General features: G+C 46.8%; 1 protein-coding gene across 6 annotated transcripts in view; it reads left to right on the top strand.

Annotated features, from left to right (window-relative positions):
• Positions 1–22,631, top strand: part of PIK3CB (phosphatidylinositol-4,5-bisphosphate 3-kinase catalytic subunit beta) — a 403,067-nt gene that overhangs the window by 230,505 nt on the left and 149,931 nt on the right. The window contains exon 1 of one of the 6 annotated variants that reach the window (XM_063915646.1): positions 16,739–16,755. The exons of the other annotated variants lie outside the window; for them this stretch is intronic. The gene's annotated coding sequence lies outside the window, so the exon portion shown is untranslated. Of the gene's footprint in view, positions 1–16,738; positions 16,756–22,631 lie in introns of those variants that run through there. 6 annotated transcript variants of the gene reach the window in all.

Below are 22,631 nucleotides of genomic sequence, written 5' to 3' on the forward strand. Positions count from 1 at the left end.
CAGCACAGAGTATATCAGGAGACAGCATAACTCTGGAATTGCTGGAGCAATGTACTCAGAATTTGGTACACACATGCCTTACAATCTGGGAACAAACACTGTGGGGGGAAGTCACCGCTAGCACTCCTAGGGGTGAGGCAGCAGCACTGAGTATTTCAGCAGACAGCATAACTTTGGAATGCCTGCAGCAATTTCCAACAAACTTGGTACACATATGACTTACACTCTGGGAACAAACACTGTGGGGGTCAGACACCCCTAGCACCCATAGAGGTGGGGCAGCAGCACAAAGGATGTCAGCAGACAGCATAACTGTGGAAGGGCTGGAGCAATTTACACCAAACTTGCTACACAAATGACTTGCCCCCACAGTGTTTGTTCCCAGAGTGTAACACACCTAGCTCCCCTAGGGGAGGGACAGCAGCACAGAGTATTTCAGAAGACAGCATAACTCCCAAATGCCTGGACCGATTTACAACAAACTTGGTACACATATGACTTACAGGCTGGGAACAAACACTCTGGCGGTAAGACACCCCTAGCACCCCTCGGGGTGAGGCAGCAGCACAGAGTTTTGCAGCAGACAGCATAACTCTTTAATGCCTGGAGTAATTTACACCAAACTTGCTACACAAATGACTTACACTCTGGGGGTAACACACCACTAGCACCGCTAGCGGTGGTCCAGCAGCACAGACTATATCAGGACATGCATGATATGTCAGGCAGGACAGGGCTGCATGTGACAGGGGCAGTGACATGATGTGAGGAGGGGAATGCAGGTAGCACAAACCCACACACTGAGCATTATATAGTGGAAGTAGCATGGTCCCCCAGCAGCACAGAGTATATCAGGAGATACATAATGTGCTGCGCTATATAATAAACTGTGAAAAAATAGATTATTTCACAGGGCACTGACATGATGTGAAGAGAGGAATAGAGGCAGCACGAAACCACAGACTGAGAGTTGTATAGTGGGAAGAGCAGGGTCCCTTGGGGGACCAAAAATGGGTCCGGCCACTACACAAAGTGAGTCAGGGAAGCAAGATATGCCTATATGCTTGATCTCCAATCAACGTAAATTAGCGAACAACTATCATTGTAATTTACCATCCTAATCCCATAGCTAAGCACTGTATTCAGCTATCTACAATGTTATTTATACTGTGTGTTTAATATTTACATTTATTTTTGTAAACAGACATTCTTAAAATCCCGGGCAACGCCGGGTACTCCAGCTAGTGTGTACAGTATATTGATGACCTGACTTTGCTGTTATACTCGCTGATGGACAGCTGCTGTCACTGGTTTCCTGCTTTGTAATCTCCATGAAGGAAGTCATCCAGGAGTGCTCATCCTGCACCATGGCATCTGGAGAGGTTGAGCAGCCCAGTTAGTGGCGTTATCCACTAATGTTCATTTATGGATGACTGAAGCAAAGGGGGACAGTGATGCACCACACCCCAATGTAGTGGTTACTTTTACATTTGTACCTTTTCTAATCAAAACTAGGATAGCTTGTCTTTGTGCTCATTTTGTGGAGCATTTTTAGAAAAAATGACTAAAAAAAAACCCATACCTACAAAAAAAAAGTATATTTTCCTTCTAGGAGTATTGCGTAAAGTAATGGGTATTTTCTTACCTTAAGCTGGGTACACTAGAAGATCTATCATTCAATAACCACATTATGCAGACCGAAACAACCATCTTATAGTGTATACACCCAATGTGTCGTTTACACCCGTCATTCATTGTATCGTCCCATCTGATGTGCTGCACATCTGATGGGACGATCTGATGTAAGATGTGGTACACATTGTGTAGTGTGTATGTAGGGTGGTCTTCAGTATGCCGACTGTCGGGATCCCGGCGCACAGTATACTGGCGCCGGCATACCGACACTTTTTCTCCCTCGTGGGGGTCCACGACCCCCCTGGAGGGAGAATAAAATAGCGTGGCATGCCCGCAAGGGGCTCATTTGCGCTCGCCACACTGTCTGTATGCCGGCGGTCGGGCTCCCGGCGCCGGTATGCTGGTCGCCGGGAGCCCCGGCCGCCGGCGTACCATACTACACCCTAATGTATAGTCGCACTTAGTTTACAGGAGCAACGATTAATTGGATACAGTCATCTGAACTATATATCGTGCAGTCGTTATAAAGATTGCACAGTGAGCCTGCTTCAGATGTAGTTGGAGGAGGCATGGCAGCGATGCACTAGTATGGTAATGCAGCAGGAGGTGTCTGATATAAGCAGATGCCTCCTGCTTGCATTAGTGATCCGATGCTGGGTCCTAGGATGCAGCATCAGATCACCTGTGATACCATCTGCTGGCTGCATGAACCATGGGGTTGGACAAGCTGACTGTCACAGTTCCTACAATGAGGCCACGAAATCTCCTTTTTTGGAAACTGCGGATGGCAGCAGACTGTTATTCATTTGGCTGTGATCTATACATCTGTTTCCGAAAGTCCGGGAATGTTATGAGTTGACTACTCATTTCTGTCCCGAGTTGTCGGCTCTCTCCACAGCGTCCCGGCCGTTGCGTGCAGCCGGCTGCACGCATTTTATTACTTAGCAGGAGATGTGTACGTGCAGTGTTCAGCTGCACTGGATGTTTAATTTAGGAGGCTGGCTGCATGAGAGGGTTTCCATTGGTTATGGTTCCTTTTATATTCTCAGCATGCCGGTCACTCTTTGGTAGTCATAGCATCTGGTTGCAGCGGGAGACCTTGTCGCTTGGTATCTCTGTCTCTGGATTTCTTCTACTGTTGTCAGTTCGCATCTCTAGACGGTGTTCCTGTGTCCAGCTGTTATTCAGCACCGTAGTCTGCTGAGCAATACTTTGTATCTTACATTTCCTCTAGTTTTTTATTTCCTTGGTACACTTGAGCACTAGTGTTTAGTAGACATTATTGCTACTCCCTGTCTGGAAGCAGCTTCCCTGTTAGGGATTCTTTTGTTATTTCTTCAGCCCCTTTCTCCCCTCTGTCTGGTAACTCCCCCCTTTACTCGTACTTCCATTCCAGTCTCATCTCCATTGATTGCCTTCTCCTACCCTGTTCTCCTCTGCTAGTTCAGTAGTGTTTGTCCGATACTCCTATCCCCCAGCATTGATCTTGGTCACTCAGGGTTGAGCCCTTACTACTGCCAGCGGCGTAAGACCTGGCAGCATCCCGGTAGGCACGTTCCACCTTATGGTAAAAGCAGCTGTTATAGGCGAGAAGACCCGCTGATGAGTTCTAAGAGTCTCAACCTTGGGTGTACACAGGTTACTGTCAGAAGACCTTTAGGAGACGCGGATCCCACAAGAAGAAGATCCTCCAGTTATAACAGGGAATTGGCCAATAAAGGATTTGTTCAGGCTCCATTATGTATCATATTTGCCATGTGCATAAATTAGTGCTTTGTGGTATCAGTGTTTGGCCATCTGAAATATTTATATGTAAGGCAAAGTAAAGTTTACCAACTCGTGATAGACGTGCCCAGTTTTTCTAAAATGTGTAAAATATGAATGGATTTTTTTTGAAGTTTTAGTAATTGCGCTTGAAAAGATTCCAATGGTATTATTGTATTGTGGTTCTTTTTTTGTTTTTTTTTAGGAACAATAGTATATTCTACACCTGAGGTAGTGAATTGCCCTAATGCTTTCCATAAGAGGTTTATACTGCTTTTTCCGACTACTTTGTTTTAACCCATTAATCCTGACCATGTTGCTGCAGTTTAGTTCTGCAGTTATGTGAAACCTGAGGTTCTGTCACAAAGTATTCAAGGAGCCTCATCAGTGATGGACGGCCTGAGGTGCCAATTTATCAATGTTGTCTCTTAAGAATTCGCAGATTTTCCCGCTTTTGTAGAATGATTTATCAAGTTTTGTATATTTTATTGTATATCTGCTTGGTATGTTTTTGTATTCCCCATGTTTGGCTTACGGCACAAGAGTATTATTGGTATGTATTCCTTCAAAGGGGGTTAAGAGTGGGGTGTGTGTGTGTGTGTGTGTGTGTGTGTGTGTGTGTCACATTCTATGCTGTGATGTATTGTTACAGCACACTGACAAGCGGTCAGTTACAGCCGACTTTAGTGTGCCAGTGCCTGGTGACGAGGATGCAGGGGTCTCTAACCGTGTGTACACACCATAAGTCTGTGACATTTGATTCTGCCTTGTGCTTTGCCACAACTTCTAACAAGCAAATATTTGGTTTGTGGTTTGCTTGTTTAACCACTTAACTGATTTATTTTCCTCTTCAAAACCATTCATAATCTTTTATTTTAATATAGTTTTAAAACTATTTTTTTTTCAATATTATATCATGCACATCTGCAGAACAGATCTCCACGTCATAAACTGGGGGGTACAGTGGGGCGGCGCGGTCGCATGTGATCTGACCATACCAGTTAAGTGGTTAAAGAGGAATAAAGGATTGTGCCTTGGTCCTATTATGAATGATGTGCAGCATAGAACTCAAGTGTATCGTACACCTCCTTCCCACCGTTGGTAATTGTGCAGTGACTGGGAGAAATATTTCCAATTCAAATTTCTTGTTTCCTGGATCTTTACATTGCCACAGTCCCAGATCCTCAGCACTTCTATTAATGGCAGAAGAGAAATAAAATAATGTGCAGTTCCACCATTTGCCATTGTTCTGTCACTTATTGTGGGCATTACACTGTTGATTGAGCTTACACGCAGCAAGCTGCTGTTTTGTGCCTCTTACATCCTCAGTGACGCTAGTTAAAATAGAACTAATAGGCTGAACACTGGTTTTACCCACAGCGTGGTGGCCTTCACTTTATGGGCTTTAGTTTAGTTTACGTTTCTTTGAACAACTGTGAGAAAATAGAGATATGTGGTGTGTTTTACATATTATGATATTGGCTTTTTTTCTATTTTTTGGAGCCTGTTGCACATCCTTGAGTCATGTTCTTGTACATTGAGAACATTACTTTTTCCATAATCCACCTATGACCCTTGCAGTAAAATGACCCACAGGGCTTGATTCAGAGGTGGCCACTCGGAGCTGTGCCAGTCTGCGACTTGATGTAAATGCCAACACAAAGTCCTTCCCTGATGTACACCTGTGCGCCTGAATATGTAAGGACTGAGATGCCCATGATCAGCGTCCTTATGCGCAGAATAAGTTTGCGTTCTTCAACGCCGCCATCGGTCGCTCCATTGAAACGTGCATCATCCCTATGTCAAGTACAGTTTCTCAGTATCTGTTTGGCCTCCTATGTGAGTGTGTATGCCACCACTTTCACTGACATGCCCACTACACCCCCATAAGACCATCTCTGTGCATGTGCAAAGACACTTTCCTGTCACCGCCCACTACATTTTCATTAGACTTCTCCCTGTATGTGCCTGAAGGCAGCTGGCCCTTTGTACGGACACAGTCTGGATTTATATGCAGTAGCTGTGTCAGACATTGGCAGTGCATACAGCTCGCCACCAGGCCCACATAGTGCAAGTTGTGGACAAGAACGAACAGCATTATTTTACTTAGGCGATATCTCTGTATCAAGCTCACTAACTGGAGTCCACAAATGTGTCTTGCCCCATACTAATTTACTTCAGTCTCCAGGGAAAGATATGAAACTTGCTTTTGACAGAAAGTGTTGTGGTGATATCATCACTAAAGAATCTTGTTTACATTTCATAAAGAATTTGTCCTTTTTAATTGATAGAAAATCGCCCAATTAAATCTCCGTCAGGCATTTTAGCATGCTAGTCACCCAACCTTGCATGCTACTGTAAACTGCCCAGTCTGCGGAATGCAGCTGCTGCCAGCCCTCTGTTCAGGTCACACCAGTGAGATTGCTATTTGTTAAGATATTACTGTGAGTGTGTGAAGTAGGTAAATGCAGGGCCGGCTCTTCCATTAGGCAGCTTTAGGCGGCTGCCTAGGGGCGCCGGCACTTGGAGGGCGCCACTGAATTCATCAAGCAATAAAGTGAAGGATGTCTCTGTGCGAGACATCCTCCTTTTACACTGCACTGGCAGCGGCTGCAGGTCTAATCAGGTACAGCTGCTGCTATCAGGCTGTGCTGCATAGTGTCTCAGCACTTCCTCCGTTCCAAGACGTGTATCATCAAGTCATGTGGAGGCACATAGGAGGCAGATGTAACTATGGCTCCTGAGGTGCGCCCCTCCTCATAGCCCTGATTCACGTCCTCCAGGGCCCTGGATCTCTGCTCTCCAGCAGCAAGCAGCACTTGACTACATGTCTGTACCATACTTGCCTACTCTCCCGGAAACTGCGGGAGGCTCCCGTTTTTTTTAAGCGTAGCCCCCCGCACCCCTAGAAGAGTAGGCAGATCTCCTGCATCCTGCTCGCACCCTAGTGATGCAGGCAGGAGGGAGACATACTCTTCCGTATTCGTGGTTCCGTGGGGGGGGGAAGGGTTCAAATTACGTGAATCGTGTCATTTTAGCCCTGCCCCCTTCCCACGAATCGCAGCATTTTTCCGATCTGGGGACAGGGCTTGATGATGTCACAGCCCGGCCCCGCTCCCCGTAGTTTCCTGCATTGTCTCCTCTCCGGGCTTCTCCTGGAGAGGAGAAACTGAAAGTAGGTAAGTATGATCTGTACCCAGCAGCATCACTGTAATGCTGCTTCCGACTGTAATGGGCCCTACACACTTACCGATCCGCCGCCGAGCTGCCCGACTGCCCCCTTGTCACCAGGCTCCATAGCACTGCATGCTAATATGGACAATCTTGTCCATATTGGCCTGCATGCATAAGCGACGGGCCACCAACGATTAACGAGCGTGGGTCCGCCAACGATTAACGAGCACATTAGAGAAACTGTCCTCCGTGTCCTATTTGATTCCAAACATGCCACCTAACATTTATACATATTACAAACAATATATCTTTTCATTTTAAAAGTCCTTGAGTGTCATCTTTTTTTCTCTGTCTATGTATAATGATACCTTCGGGAGATGGGGGGCGTTGCAGATTAGGGGGAGTTAGGCTGAACCTTTGCCTAGGGTGCAGAGATACCTTACACCGGCCCTTGGTAAATGTATTACAATATATAAAATGTAAGGATACTCATCAGAGTGCAACAGGGTTCGAAGTCTCCCATCTTCTCCGAATGGGCTCTAAGGTACCCTGAAAGGAGTATTGTGTGTAGCAGGGCCGGGAGTCTGGCATTAGCACCAGAAGCTATTGTAGTAACCCTTGGCTATTGCTGATAAACCTACAAGACACTTTGTCTCTGGGAGTATCAAGAATTTTAACAGGCTGAAGTGAGTTTGGACCACCAGCAATCTAATTTTTTGCCCTGGGAATCTGATGCTAAATCTTTTAGTTCCAAATTCATCTTAGGGGTGCTGCTGGCTTTAAGGAACAATGCCCTGAATATAAATCTGGCCTGGAGAACTAGAGATACGACCACACTACCTTTTCAAATGCTATTTTCTTCAGCGGGGTACACTGTGTTCCACAGGGAATACATCTGGTTGTAGAGCGGGATCTTGGATCCAGAGGCACCTGCATTGGGTCCTCCTCTATAACGCCGCCTCCAGGCACTGAGAGCTCAGTTTTGAATGGTGCCTGCAGGCAGCAGGTCACCTAACAAGTGGGCTGCACTGGGCAGCCCTGAAAAAGCTTTAGAAGACTTCAAGCGACGCAGCACTGTTATGTCAGGGTGACATTCAGTACTGCATCTCCGTCAACTCCGAAGCGGCGTCACATACTCCTGTCGCAGTCTAGGGAGATGGACTGCGATGCTGGCGTGGACACAGTTACCGAGCAGGGATCCCACTATATCCGCCAGGTCATAGGAGTACAGGTTGGGTGTACTAACGCCCCTATTGGTAAGGCTCCATAGTACCGGCGGTGAGGCCCAGCATAGGGGAGTCGGAGCTTGACCTGTAGCCCCTCCCCCGGCCAAGTGTGCCATTTCCTTGCAGATGTCCCGCCCTGGAGCTGCCTCACACTCTCCCTCAGTTCCTGACGGAGACGCTGGGTGCCATCTTCTGAGCATAGCTGCTACTGGTCTCTGCGATTGCAGGGCAAGGTCTCCCCTGAAGAGCCGCCTGTCCACAGTACTGAGACTTTACAGACACTTCAGTATTCTACATGTTTTATTACAGGCAGCGTTGGTTAAGAAAGAGTGTACCTATTACAGAATATATTGTTAATCTTTGCATTGCCTGTGACTGTGTGTGCCTGTATCTGCTGTATGGGTTCACTCTCGTGTATCCCATCTAAGGTAGCTATCACTATATTCTATACAGGGACTAGGTGCGTCATGGTCCTCTGATAGTGTACTCGGTACTTATCGCTATGTGGATATTTTACTGTGTTAGTCATGTACACAGGGATTAAGTTCACAAGTGTGTCGATTCTGACGCTGGTTCTGTACTTTGTCCGCAAGTTGTGTACTCTGACTGGCTTCATCATGCTAACAGCCTAATTGTTGCTTTATTACAATGTCTAGCAATAAGGACAGTAAAACTCCGGAAGCTCCTGTAAGGTATGCTCCAGAGGTTTACCTGAGGGGGAAGTATTGTGTGATGGTCTGTGTTCTAAATGTCATACACCCTCCCAGTCCGCCTGCAGCTCCTGTGACTACAATGGAACCACCCTGGGCTATGTTCACCACCCTCCTGGGGACTCTGGTGGACCGTTTAGCCCCCCCTATGGGACCTCCGGTGTAACTACCACCACACACATGTTGTGGCTATTGTATATCCGCCCTGGGCGGAAACTTTATCTACCCAGCTGCAACAGTTAAATCAGTCTTTGGTTAGACACAATAATCTACTCCAGGTGACTCCCATGTCTCTGGGTCCGCTAAGTGGGCTGCTTCCTCCTCACAATACACTAACCTTTCTGATGTGTTATCTGACGAGGAGGGGGATCATATGGTCCTGTCAGACTCTGAATAATGTGTTACTGATGAGGATTCTACTTTACATGTTGATGGCCCTGCCCTGGTGGATGCTATTAAGCAGATCCTTCAAATCACTGAGGATGAGGATTCCACTACAGTGGCCAAGAAAACTGATATGTTTAAACAACAGAAGGTGGTTAAAACTGTATTACCCAATTCTGATCATCTTGTGGACATCAGGAGGGAACCCTGGTCTGCCCTAGGTAAGAAATTCCCAGTCCCCAAACAGGCTTTGGCTCGCTATCCTCTCCCTGAAGAGTTATGTGGTAAATGGGAAAACCCACCGCCGGTGGATTCTCACGTCACCTGTCTCATGGTGTTGTCTACTCTGCCTGTCACCACTGTCACCTCCCTGAAGGAACCGACAGATAAGCATGTGGAGGAATGCCTGAAGTCTATATATGCCCTCGCAGGGGCCATTCATAGGCCCACCATAGCTGCATCATGGGTCGCAAAGGGTACTAAGGCGTGGGTTCAGGCGTTAGAGGATGAGCTGCCCGAGGATATTTCTGACAAGGCTAGACAATACCGGTCTCACATATGCACCGCCGCCTATTACATTCAGGAGGCGTCCTCTAAGGCGGGGGTACTGGCAGCCAAAGCATCATGCATGTCTTTCTTGGCTCGCCGCATACTGTGGTTAAGGTCGTGGAAAGTGGATCTGGACTCCAAGAAGACCTTGGAGGTACTCCCCTTTACTGGGGACATTTTATTTGGAGAGGACTTGAATGAATTAGCAGCTGCTAAGACTGCTTTTCTTCCTCCTAATCTTTCTGCTCAGAAGGCGAAGACTACCACTTTTCGTTCCTTTCGACCTCAAGGCAAAGCCAAGGGTCAGTCTTACCCCAGACAGTCTCGTGCTCCCAAGACCACCAAGCCGAAGACTAAACAGTCCTGGGCAGCCAGTCAGCCTGCTTCAAAACAAGACCAGCATGCTGCATGATGGGGCGGGCCCCCCATGGGGGATCACAGGGTGGGAGGCCAACTTCTACAGGTCTGGTTAAAGACCACTTCAGACACTTGGGTACTAGAAGTTGTGTCTCATGGGTATGCTGTCTCTTTCAAGAGATGTCCCTCTCACCAGTTCTGCACTATGGTACTCCCTTCGGATCCGTTGAAGGCGCAGGCTGTACAAACTGTGGTTAGTTCTCCTGAGTACAGGAGTGGTTGTGCTGGCACCTCAGTCCCAGCGTGGCAGAGGCTATTATTCGACCCTGTTTCTTGTGCATAAACCCAATGGGTCGTTTCGGCCTATACTCAACGTCAAGTCACTGAACAAATTTGTGAGGGTCGCTAAGTTTCGTATGGAAACATTGCGGTCTGTTGTGCTGGAGATGGAACTCTGAGATTACATGGAGTACCTGGATATACAGGATGCTTATCTGATGCCATATGGCATCAGCAGTTCCTGCGGTTTGCTATTGGCGACAGTCACTACCAATTCCAGGCTTTGCTATTCGGACTGGCCATGGCTCCTCGGATCTTCACCAAGGTTATGGCCGTGATGACAGCACATCCCCATCGCCAGGGAGTCAGAATCCTGCTCTACTTGGATGACCTGCTGATTCTGGCGAGTTTCCACGATGTCCTCCTCAGTCATCTACAATTGACGGTGAGTTGCTTACAAGCCCACGGATGACTGATCATTTATAAGAAGTCCTTGCTGGTCCCAGCTTAGAGCATGGTGCACCTAGGGGCGCTTCTGGACACACACAGTCAGAGACTGTTCCTGTCTCCAGACAAGGTCCTGAAAATCCAGGACAGGATAATACACTTCATCCGTCACCCCAGAGTGTCAATTTACTCGGCATGATGGTGTCGACGTTCGACATTGTTGAGTACGCTCCATTTCATTCCACGATTAATTCTTGCCAAGTGGGACGGCCTGCCTCATCTGATCCCAAAGGATCTTGTTGACTTCGGAGGTTTGTTTGTCGCTGACCTGGTGGATCCAGGACCAGCAATTGAGCAGGGGCCGTCCCTTCTGGATCCCCGACTGGGTCCTCCTGACGACGGATGCCAGTCTGAGGGGATGGGTGCGTTGTTGGAGCAGCACTCTTTTCAGGGTCGGTGGACCATGGAAGTATCACTCCTCCCAATAAACATTCTAGAGTTGAGGGCGGTGTTCAATGCATTATCACTTGCCCTGCCTCTGGTATGGAACAGACGGGTTCAAGTACAGTCCGACAACGCCACGACAGTGGCATACTTAACCCATCAAGGTGGCACTCAAAGCTGCATGGCTATGAAGGAGGTGTCAAAAATCCTTTGTTGGGCAGAACGCCATCTGCCAAGTATATCGGCAGTGTTCATTCCGGGTGTCCTAAACTGGTAAGCGGACTACCTCAGTCGCCAGGACGTACACATGTAGAGTGGAGTCTTCTTCCAGAAGTCTTTCAACTCCTAGTGGACAGGAGAGGTCTACCGGACATAGACCTCATGGCGTCTCGACACAATCACAAGGTTCTGGTCTTCGGATTAAGGACAAGGGATCCTCAAGCAGTGTTCGTGGACACACTGCAGTTCCTTGGAACTTTCGGCTGCCGTACGTGTTCCCTCCAGTGTCATCCTCCTGCCCAGGGTTCTACCGAAGTTCAAACAGGAAGGAGGAATGCTGCTTCTAGTCGCTCCAGCATGGCCCAGACAGCATTGGTTTTCAGACCTGCAGGGTCTATGGATGGGGCATCCCGTTTTACTTCCTCAATGACCAGACCTCCTCGTACAGGGCCCTTGTTTCTACCCAGACCTGGCTAGACTGGCTTTGGCGGCGTGGCTCTTGAAGCATCATTCCTGGTAGCCAAAGGATTTTCAGAGGCGGTTATTCAAACGATGTTGAAGGCCTGTAAACCGGCATCTGCCGGATTTATAATAGGGTTTGGAATTCTTACTTCACTTGGTGTGCTGAGAAGAATTACGATGTCCATAGTTTTAGAACTTCCAGGATACTGGCTTTTCTGCAAAGAGGCCTGGACTTAGGTCTTCGTCTGGACTCCCTCAAGGTTCATATATCTGCTTTGTTGGTTTGGTTTCAGAGAAAAATTGCCTCTATACCTGATGTTCATTCAGGGCGTTATTTGGATTCAGCCTCCCTATGTCCCTCCTGTGGCTCCATTGGATTTCTGTTGTGCTGAATGCTCTGCAAGTGTCTCCTTTTGAACCTCTTGAATCGGTGGACCTTAAATGGCTCACTGCCAAGGTCCTGTTCTTGCTGGCTATTGCCTCTGCAAGGAGGGTGTTGGACTTAGGCGCTTTGTCCTGTCGTCCACCCTTTCTCATAGTCCACTGGGACCAGACAGTTCTACGAACTCGCCCAGGTTATCTGCCTACGGTGGTGTTATCTTTTCACTTTAACCAAGAGATTGCAGTTCCGGCCTTTGTTTTTTTTGGGGATTTGTCCCCCTAAGAACTTTTTTGGATGTAGTTAGGGCTCTTGTATCTATATGGAGAGAACTGTCTCTATCAGGAGGTCAGATTCTCTTTTTGATTTGCTTTTGTTTTCACAAACGTGGCTGGCCTGCAAATAAGCAAACCTTGGCCAGATGGTTTAGAATGGTGATTGCACAAGCCTACGCGCAGGCTGGACTCCCAGCTCCTGCTGCAGGACCTTCTTGGGCGGCCCGTCGTGGCACGCCCCCAGAACATTTGTGCAAGGCGGCTACGTGGTCCTCTGTGAACACGTTCATTAGGTTCTATGTCTTTGATACTTCCGCCTCCCAGGATGTTTCCTTTGGACGCCGGGTTCTCTTATCTGCTAAGGCGCGTCCCCTCCCTTGAGAATCTGCTTTAAGACATCTCCGATGTATTCCCTGTGGAATACAGTGTACCCTGCTGCAGAAAAGGAGAGTTTTATGGTAGACTTACCGTGGTTAAGGCTTTCTGAGAGGTACACTGGGTTCCACAGGGCGCCCACCCTGATGCACCTAGCTTCTTTGGGTTGTATGGCATTAGCCGCTGGTACCCTCCTGTCGTGAGATTGTGGTTCTATGTGACTAGCGTCTGCCTTCTCTTTTACCTGCTCCTGCATTGGACTGGTTAATGAAACTGAGCTCTGTGCCTGGAGGTGGTGTTATAGAGGAGGCCCCAATGCATCCTGGGACAGTCGAAGCTTTGCCTGATGGTGCCTCTGGATCCAAGATCCCGCTCTAAACCCCAGTGTATTCCCTGTGGAACCCAGTGTACCTCGCAGAAAGAGAATTAACCATGGTAAGTCTACCATAACTTTCCTTTTAGTGTTTGTAAAATCTCACCAATTGGTTAAATGACAGCTTGTTCTTGGTGACCCATAAAGAATGTGCCGGTCTGCATATTTTGTGTGCAGCCTTTACGGCAGCTGTCTCTTTCTTGAAAACTGTTTTGGGTTTTGTCTTCTATTTTGTTCAATGGTTGCTTTGAAAACGCTGTCTGTATAATGAACACCACTAATGGACGATATCTCCTCTTGTCACATCTGAGTCTTTGTCTCTGATCGACGTTATTGATTTGCAGGGCTCCAAAGTGCTGCACAGCACCAGACAGTGAGGAATACAGCACAGATAGAGCAGGGACATGAAAAGCTAGACAAAATAAAATCAGATGAGAAGACACAGGAGAGGGAGGGTTCTGCTCATGAGAGAATTTACATCCTAATGGAGAAATGGTAGACTCAAGACAACAGGAGCAGGTATGGCAATTGGGACAGTATTGAAGGGGTACATGTGTGTGTGTGTGTGGTAAAGGCTATGACAGAGGTGGGGTTTCACATCGGAAGGTTGGTTAAGAGTCTGTTGCTTAGAATCCTAGAAGTGGTCAACACCACAAAGACTTAAAGTGCGAGATGATTATCAGAGATGAGGCACATCAGGTGTAGAAAGAAGGCGCGAGAGTGTTTGGAGGTGAGACTTTAGCTGTATGAAGGTGTGATAAGGGCTTTCTAGAGAAGTCATTTGAATTGGATTCTGTAATGGAGAGACAGAGTACGGATCTGAAGAGTGTTTTTGTGAAAGTGGAGTTACTGGGAGGAATGTAATAGGGTCAAAGTTAGTTTGCATAGGGAAATAACATATTGTAAAGGAAAAACTTCTGAATAATAATTTTTAAACATAGACTTTAGTGCATTTCTGCCTTAGAGTCTTGCTGCAGCATTTGGAAAGGATTAAGATGGAAACAAGTGGTTTATGAAAATACTATGAGTAGTTTTCAGAAGTTGAGGCAGGAGATGGTCAGAGAATGGCTATTAGTTTTTTTGCATTTTGTGTAACACGTACCATTGTACAAATATTTCAAAAGTACAGATGACAGAATGAGATGTAAGAAGTAAAGTGCAGGGCAGTGTGAAGGATGACACCAAGGCCATAGCGTTGGTAAACTGAGAAGTTGTGACTGTGGGAGGAGGGAACATCTACTCTATTTTGTTAAGTGTAAAGGGACCCACACACAGTGCGATATGCACCCACGATTTAAACCAAATTGTTTAAATTGCATCGAATGTGGTGCTTATCGCACTGTGTGTACAGGGCTTGCGATGCCAATGCTCAGTCCCGCTGCGTCGGTATTGCAAGCCCACATCTCATGTGCATGCATGCCAGATAAGATCGTAGGCAAACATGCACTGTGTGTACAGAAAAGCCTTGCGATCCCGATTTGCGTCACCCAAGCCTGTGTCCTCCTCTTTTTACACTGCGAGGAGGAAGGAATGGAAACAAGCAGCAGCCGGAGCCTTGAGTTTTGGTAAGTATTAAAAACCACTGACCACCAATGTTTTTACTTATAGTGGGCGCTGCTATTTATCCCCTGTAAAAAGGTGCCACCCACACCCCTGTAATACCAACCCACTACAGTATTTAAATTTAGCTTTTTAGCATGGTACAAATCGTACATAATTCGAATTACACATGGTTCAAATCGCAGTGTGTGTATATGCAATATCGAAGGGAAAACACATGGTACAAATCTCGCATGGTACAAATCTTATCATGTGTAGGATACCATTAGGACTAGTGGATAAAGCAGTTTGAGCATTGGCAGAACTTGTTCATTCAAGAAAGTAGAGAAGGGAAGAGGTAGATTTAGGTGTAATCATCATAGAGCTGGTATTGGAAAGTTGCATGGTTTAATTAGTTCACTAAGGGGGTTATTCAGGTTTGTTAGCAAACCAAAAAAGCACACTAATAGGCAAACCCATGTTGCACTGCAGGGGGGGCAGATGTAACGTGCAGAGAAGTTTTAGATTTGGGTGGGTTATATTGTTTTTGTGCAGGGTAAATACTGGCTGCTTTATTTTTACACTGCAATTTAGATTTCAGTTTGAACACACCACACCCAAATCTAACTCTCTCTGCACATGTTACATCTGCTCCACCTGCAGTGCTACTTTGTTTTACCCATTAGCATGCTTTTTTGGTTTGCTGACAAACCTGAATAAGGTCCTAAGTCAGGCATGTCCAAACTGCGGCCCTCCAGCTGTTGAGAAACTGCACATCCAAGCATGGCCTGACACAGCATTAGCATTCTCTGACAGCAAAACTGTATCAGGGCATGCTGGGATATGTAGTTTCACAACAGCTGGAGGGCCGCAGTTTGGACATGCCTGCCCTAAGTGAAGAGTTTGTAGTGTCAAAAGCAGAAAGTGGAGGACCGTACCAGGGATGATGTACCAGATGTAGAAACACAAAGTGTGGTTGGTTAAGTATGAAGTGAGCCAGGAAAACACTGCAGGTGAGATGTACTAAGCCTTGGAGAGGTGGAGAGAGAGAAAGAAAGTATCAGGCTATCAGTACTGTCATTTTTCAAACACAGCCTGTAACATGGCAGTTAGGTGCTGATTGGTTGCTAGTTTATCTTTCTCCACTTTATCACTCTCCAAGACTTTGTATATCTCCCCTGTGTCACAAAGGCCAATGGAGTGAAATGTGTAGGAGTTCAGTGGTAATAAAAGTGATAGAGGTCTCGGCTGTATGTGGACAATCTCTTTTGTGAGCTCTGTCTCTGTGGGATGTTGAGGGGGCAGAAGCCTTTTTGCCGTGAGTTGTGATGGGAGTGAAAGAAAGAAGGTGAGAGATGGTTATACACAAACCGCTCAAGTCGTTTTGGTGCAAAGGAGAGGAGAAATGTGGTAATAGTTGGAGAGAGAGACTGAGTTCAGAAGTGGCACCTTTAGGATTGGTAAGAGAAGTAGACTTTTAAAGGAAGATGATTCAGTGTCATTGGAAGCCAGATGAAGAGGTGAGCTAGAGGTGTGATGGGAAATGTGGAAGATGGAAGGTATTAAAGTAAGGTGGTGAAGTGAAATGTGATTGGTGCAGTGTGGGATTTGGCACTTCTAGTATTTCCCTACCAATTAAAAAATATAAAAATCCCCAGACAAAATCTAGACTATAGCTAGTGCCACAGCAGCTACGAATAGGCACGATATGTCAGCTGGAAGGTAGGGAAGTCCTCTTTAAAAATGCAGCATTTCTACAATAAATAATACACACACACACACATACATACATACATACATACATACATACATACATATACACATACATACATACACACACACACACACACACACACACACACACACACACACACACACACACTAAAATATACACTCCATTGTATGTGAAGAAGTGTCTGGAGCTTTGAAGGACTCCAGTTGAATATAATGTATATCTGCTCAGGATGTCCTGCTATAGACAGCAGCAGCGTTGTCATTATAAAGACGTCAGCAGTTGCTAAGCAGCTGCACTGTCACAATCCGTTTTGCCACAGCAAGCAGGGAGACCTCACTAGGGAAACGCTGCTTATGTGTCATATTGTCCTGGCACTGGCACCCTGCTCCGGAGCTCAGCCTGGCAGTCTCGGCAAGTCGTCCTTTGCTGGTATATGAATATTTGTGCATGTCAGAGGACGCATTGCTAGATAGCATACACATGTTTTACATTTAGTTTCAGCCATTTCTGCCATCTATTTCTGTTACATAAGAGCTTTTTAATGTTGTGCTGTTATGCGCTAATACATTCAGCAATCCACAGAAGTCTGAGTGTCTCACATTTATCATTCCGTTCATGCTGACCCTGTGGCCCAAGTTAGCTCATCATACAGTACTAATGTGTTACTAATTAGTTCATCCCTTTCTCATCAAACTATTTCCAATTATTTTTGTTCAATTAGCAATTCAAGTCTGTGGTTGCTGCTGACTTTAATGTATCTGCTAATTATTTAAGACCTATTCCCAGAATTCCCTATCCATATGTTTTCATTTACCTGTAAATATTTGTAGCCATCTGCATTCCTTTTCCCTGAACGATAGGCCGCCCGTGATGCTATCAGAATAGACAACTGCGTAGTAAGCAAGCCACAGATTACTCATCTTTCCTCTTATGCTTGTCTCTTCTATTTCTGAATGGGTTGCTGCTGGTTTGTATCCTGAGAACTATTTAATGGTGGTAACCCCTACAGTATTGTCTCCTGTGTTTCTCACCTGTTGCAGGTAAGCGTGGGCATGTTTGTACCAGTCTTATGTAATAACGGTGCATAATCCCATCCTTAAATGTGGGAGATCTCAGATGCAGATTACACAAGAGGCGATCGTCCCTAATATATAGAGAGGGCAGTTGAGTTTCTTGGTTTTAAAACGCTGCTTCTCCAAAGTCGAACTGCTCTCCAAAATAAATGTATAGTTGTGTAACTGTTATAAAAATACATGTAATGACGCACTCGACTCCATTAGATGTATTGTATTTATTCCTTTTCTGCTTTATTTTTCAGTGGTGATACACAAATGCAGAGCGCATTTTCCCTGTATTTTCTTATAACATTATTATTATTTAATTATTATTATTATTATTTATTTCTCTAACGTCCTAGTGGATGCTGGGGACTCCGTAAGGACCATGGGGAATAGACGGGCTCCGCAGGAGACTGGGCACTCTAAGAAAGATTTAGTACTACTGGTGTGCACTGGCTCCTCCCTCTATGCCCCTCCTCCAGACCTCAGTTAGAATCTGTGCCCGGACAGAGCTGGGTGCATTTTAGTGAGCTCTCCTGAGCTTGCTAATAAGAAAGTATTTTAGTTAGGTTTTTTTTATTTTCAGAGAGCTTTGCTGGCAACAGACTCTCTGCTATGTGGGACTGAGGGGAGAGAAGCAAACCTACTAACTGCGGCTAGGTTGCGCTTCTTAGGCTACTGGACACCATTAGCTCCAGAGGGATCGAACACAGGATCTGACCTTGTCGTCCGTTCCCGGAGCCGCGCCGCCGCCCCCCTCGCAGAGCCAGAAGACAGAAGCCGGCGGGTTGAAGCAAGAAGACGTCAAAATCGGCGGCAGAAGACTCCTGTCTTCATATGAGGTCGCGCACAGCACTGCAGCTGTACGCCATTGCGCCCACACTAACCCACACACTCCGGTCACTGTAGGGTGCAGGGCGCAGGGGGGGGCGCCCTGGGCAGCAATTGATTGCCTCCTGGCAAAAAGCAGCATATATACAGTTGGACACTATTATATGCATGAGCCCCCGCCATTAATTTTACACAAAATCGCGGGAGAAGCCCGCCGCTGAGGGGGCGGGGTCTTCTTCCTCAGCACTCACCAGCGCCATTTTCTCTCCACAGCTCCGCTGAGAGGAAGCTCCCCAGGCTCTCCCCTGCAGAAGCACGATAGAGAGGGTGAAAAAGAGGGGGGGCACATAAATTTGGCGTAAAAACAATATATACAGCAGCTACTGGGTTAACACTAAGTTACTGTGTGATTCCTGGGTCATATAGCGCTGGGGTGTGTGCTGGCATACTCTCTCTCTGTCTCTCCAAAGGGCCTTGTGGGGGAACTGTCTTCAAATAGAGCATCCCCTGTGTGTGTGGTGTGTCGGTACGTGTGTGTCGACATGTCTGTGGTAAAAGGCTCCCCTAAGGAGGAGATAGAGCAAATATGTGTGTGAGAGGGTGTCTCCGTCGACAACGCCGACACCTGTGCTGAGGTGAATTTATTGCACAAAAGATTAGAGAACAGACAGGAAATCTACCCATGTCTGTCCCTATGTCACATAGACCTTCAGAGTCTCACAATGCTCACTATCCAAAATAATAAACACTGATATCGACACGAAGTTTGACTCCAGTGTCGACTACGATAATGCAAAGTTACAGCCAAAATGGCTGAAAGGTATTCAATATATGATTATTGTAATAAAAGATGATTTGCATATCACTGATGACTCATTTGTCCCTGACACAAGGGTACACATGTTAAGGGGAAGAAAGCTGAGGTAAATTTCCCTCCTCTCATGAGGAAAAAGAGCGGGAATCTCCAGACAAGAGACTGCAGCTTCCCACAAAAAATTCTCAGGCAGTATCATTTCCCCACTAGGGCCAGGATGTGATGGGAATCTTCCCCTAGGTTGTCAGCACAGAAGGTAGCACTAGCTATTCTCAGGGATCCTGCAGATAGCGTGCACATTCTAGTACACTACTCAGACCGGCGATTGTGTCGGCATGGGTTTATAGCGCTATGGCAGGGTGGACAGGTACCTTATCAGCAGAGATTGAGACCCTAGTATGCATATAGATATATATGTATATATAGAGATATATATATATATTAAAGATGCTGTCTTAAGAGATAGGTATATATATATATATATATATATATATATATATATATATATATATATATATATATAAAACATGCCCAAAGAGACATGAGTATACTGGGTCCTAGAGTCAAAGCTATGTCGATTTCTGCTTGACGTGTCCTGTAGAATATGCAATGGACAGATGATGCCAACTTAAGAGGCATATGGAAGGCTGAGGATTGTGTTGAGAAGGGTTCTCGGACCTGGTCTCCACAGCTATAGCTGGTAATTCTGATATTTTGCCTTATATTCCTGCACAGCCTAGGAAAGCACGACATTATTAAATGCAGCCTTTCGAATAAAGAAACAAAGTCCGAGGTGCGTCCTTTCTTGCCAGAGGCGGGGGCAGAGGGAAGAAGCTGCACAACACAGCTAGTTCCCAGGAACAGAAGTCCTCCCCGGCCTCTACAAAAATCCACCGCATGTCGAGGCGGTGCTAGGCCCGGTGGAGCCACGCCTTCGTAAGTTCAGCCACAAGTTGGTTTACTCCCTGTTAGATCCCTGGGCAATAGATATTGTGTCTCAGGGATACAAACTGGACTTTGAGAAGATGCCCCCTCACTGACGGCCCGGCCGGCTTCCCCCAACGAGAGTGTTAACTGCAATTCACAAATTGTATCTTCAACAGGTGGTGGTCAAGGTTCCCCTCCTTCAACAAGGAAGGGGTTATTATTCGACCATGTTGTAGTCCCGAAACCAGACGGTTCGGTCGGACCCATATTGAATTTAAAATCCCTGAACGTATACCTGAAAGGGTTCAAGTTCAAGATGGAATCGCTAAGAGCGGTTATTGCAAGCCTGAAAGGGGGAGATTTTATGGTGACTCGGGACATAAAGGATGCATACATTCATGTCCCCATTTATCCACCTCATCAGGCGTATCTCAGAATTGCGGTACGGGATTGTCATTACCAATTTCAGACGTTGCCGTTTGGTCTCTCCACGGCCTTGAGAATATTCACCAAGGTAATGGCGGAAATGATGGTGCTCCTGCGGAAGCAAGGTGTCACTATTATCACGTACTTGGACGATCTCATCATAAAAGCGAGATCAAGAGAGCAGTTGCTGAACAGCGTATCACTTTCTCTGGGAGTGTAACGGCAACACGGCTGGATTCTATATATTCCAAAGTCGCAGTTGGTTCTTACAGCTCATCTGCCTCTCTTAGGCATGATCCTAGACACAGACCAGAAAAGGGTTTATCTCCCGATAGAGAGAGCTCAGGAGCTCGTGACACTGGTCAGGAATCTATTAAAACCAAAACAGGTGTCAGTGCATCACTGCAATCGAGTCCTGGGAAGGAGGGTGGCATCATACGAGGCCATTCCCTTCGGCAGGTTCCATACGAGGACCTTCCAATGGGACTTACTGGACAAGTGGTCCGGATCACATCTTCAGATGCATCGGTTAATCACCCTATCCCCCAGAGCCAGGGTGTCTCTCCTGTGGTGACTGCAGAGTGCTCACCTTCTCGAAGGTCGCAGATTCGGCATTCAGGACTGGGTCCTGGTGACCACGGATGCAAGCCTCCGAGGGTGGGGGGCGGTCACACAGGGAAGAAATTTCCAAGGGCTGTGGTCAAGGCAGGAGACTTGCCTTCACATCAATATCCTGGAACTAAGGGCCATATACAACGCCCTAAGTCAAGCGGAGACCCTGCTTCGCGACCAACCGGTTCTGATTCAGTCACAATATCACCGCAGTGGCTCATGTAAACCGCCAAGGCGGCACAAGGAGCAGGGTGTCGATGGTAGAAGCCACCAGAATTCTTCGCTGGGCGGAGAATCACGTAAGCGCACTGTCAGTAGTGTTCATTCCGGGAGTGGACAACTGGGAAGCAGACTTCCTCAGCGGGCACGACCTGCACCTGGGAGAGTGGGGACTTCATCAAGAAGTCTTCGCGCAGATTGTAGGTCGGTGGGAACTGCCACAGGTGGACATGATGGCATCCCGCCTCAACAAAAAGCTACAGAGGTATTGCGCCAGGTCAAGAGACTCTCAGGCGATAGCTGTAGACGCACTGGTGACACCGTGGATGTTCCAGTCGGTTTATGTGTTTCCTCCTTTTCCTCTCTTACCCAAGGTGCTGAGAATCATAAGGAAAAGAGGAGTGAGAACAATACTCATTGTTCCGGGTTGGCCAAGAAGGACTTGGTATCCAGAGCTGCAAGAAATGCTCACAGAGGACCCATGGCCTCTGCCTCTAGGGCAGGATCTGTTGCAGCAGGGACCTTGTATGTTCCAAGACTTACCGCAGCTGCGTTTGACGGCATGGCAGTTGGACGCCGGAACCTAGTAGAAAAGAGGGATTCCGGATGAGGTTATTCCTACGCTGGTAAGGGCTAGGAAGGACGTGACGGCTAAACATTATCACCATATACGGCGAAAATATGTTGCTGGGTGTGAGGCCAGGAATGCCTTTACAGAGGAAGTCCAGCTGGGCCGTTTCCTTCACTTCCTACAGTCGGGAGTGACTTTGGGCCTAGAATTGGGGTCCATTAAGGTCCAGATTTCGGCCCGATCCATTTTCTTTCATACAAAACCTAGCTTCTCTACCTGAAGTTCAGACGTTTGTAAAGGGAGTGCTGCATATTCAGCCCCTTTTTTGTGCCACCAGTGGCACCTTGGGATCTTAACGTGGTGTTGAGTTTCCTGAAATATCACTGGTTTTAGCCGCTTAAGACCGTGGAGTTAAAATATCTCACGTGGAAAGTGGTCAAAAATTGGCGGCTTTGTCATGTAAAGCCTCTATCTGGTTTTCCATATGGACAGGGCAGAATTACGGACTCGTCCGCAATTTCTGCCAAAGGTGGTGTCATCTTTTCATGTGAACCAACCTATTGTGGTGCCTGCGGCTACTCGTGACTTGGAGGATTCCAAGTTACTAGATGTAGTCAGGGCTTTGAAGATTTATGTAGCCAGATCGGCTGGAGTCAGGAAACCTGACTCGCTGTTTTATCTTGAATGCATCCATCAAGCTGGGTGCTCCTGCTTCAAAGCAAACTATTGCTCGCTGGATCTGTAACACGATTCAGCAGGCTCATTCTGCGGCTGGCTTGCCGCCTCCAAAATCAGTAAAAGCCCATTCCACAAGGAAGGTGGGCTCTTCTTGGGCGGCTGCCCGAGG

The sequence above is a fragment of the Pseudophryne corroboree genome, chromosome 4 (genome assembly GCF_028390025.1).
Source record: "Pseudophryne corroboree isolate aPseCor3 chromosome 4, aPseCor3.hap2, whole genome shotgun sequence".
NCBI lineage: Eukaryota > Metazoa > Chordata > Amphibia > Anura > Myobatrachidae > Pseudophryne > Pseudophryne corroboree.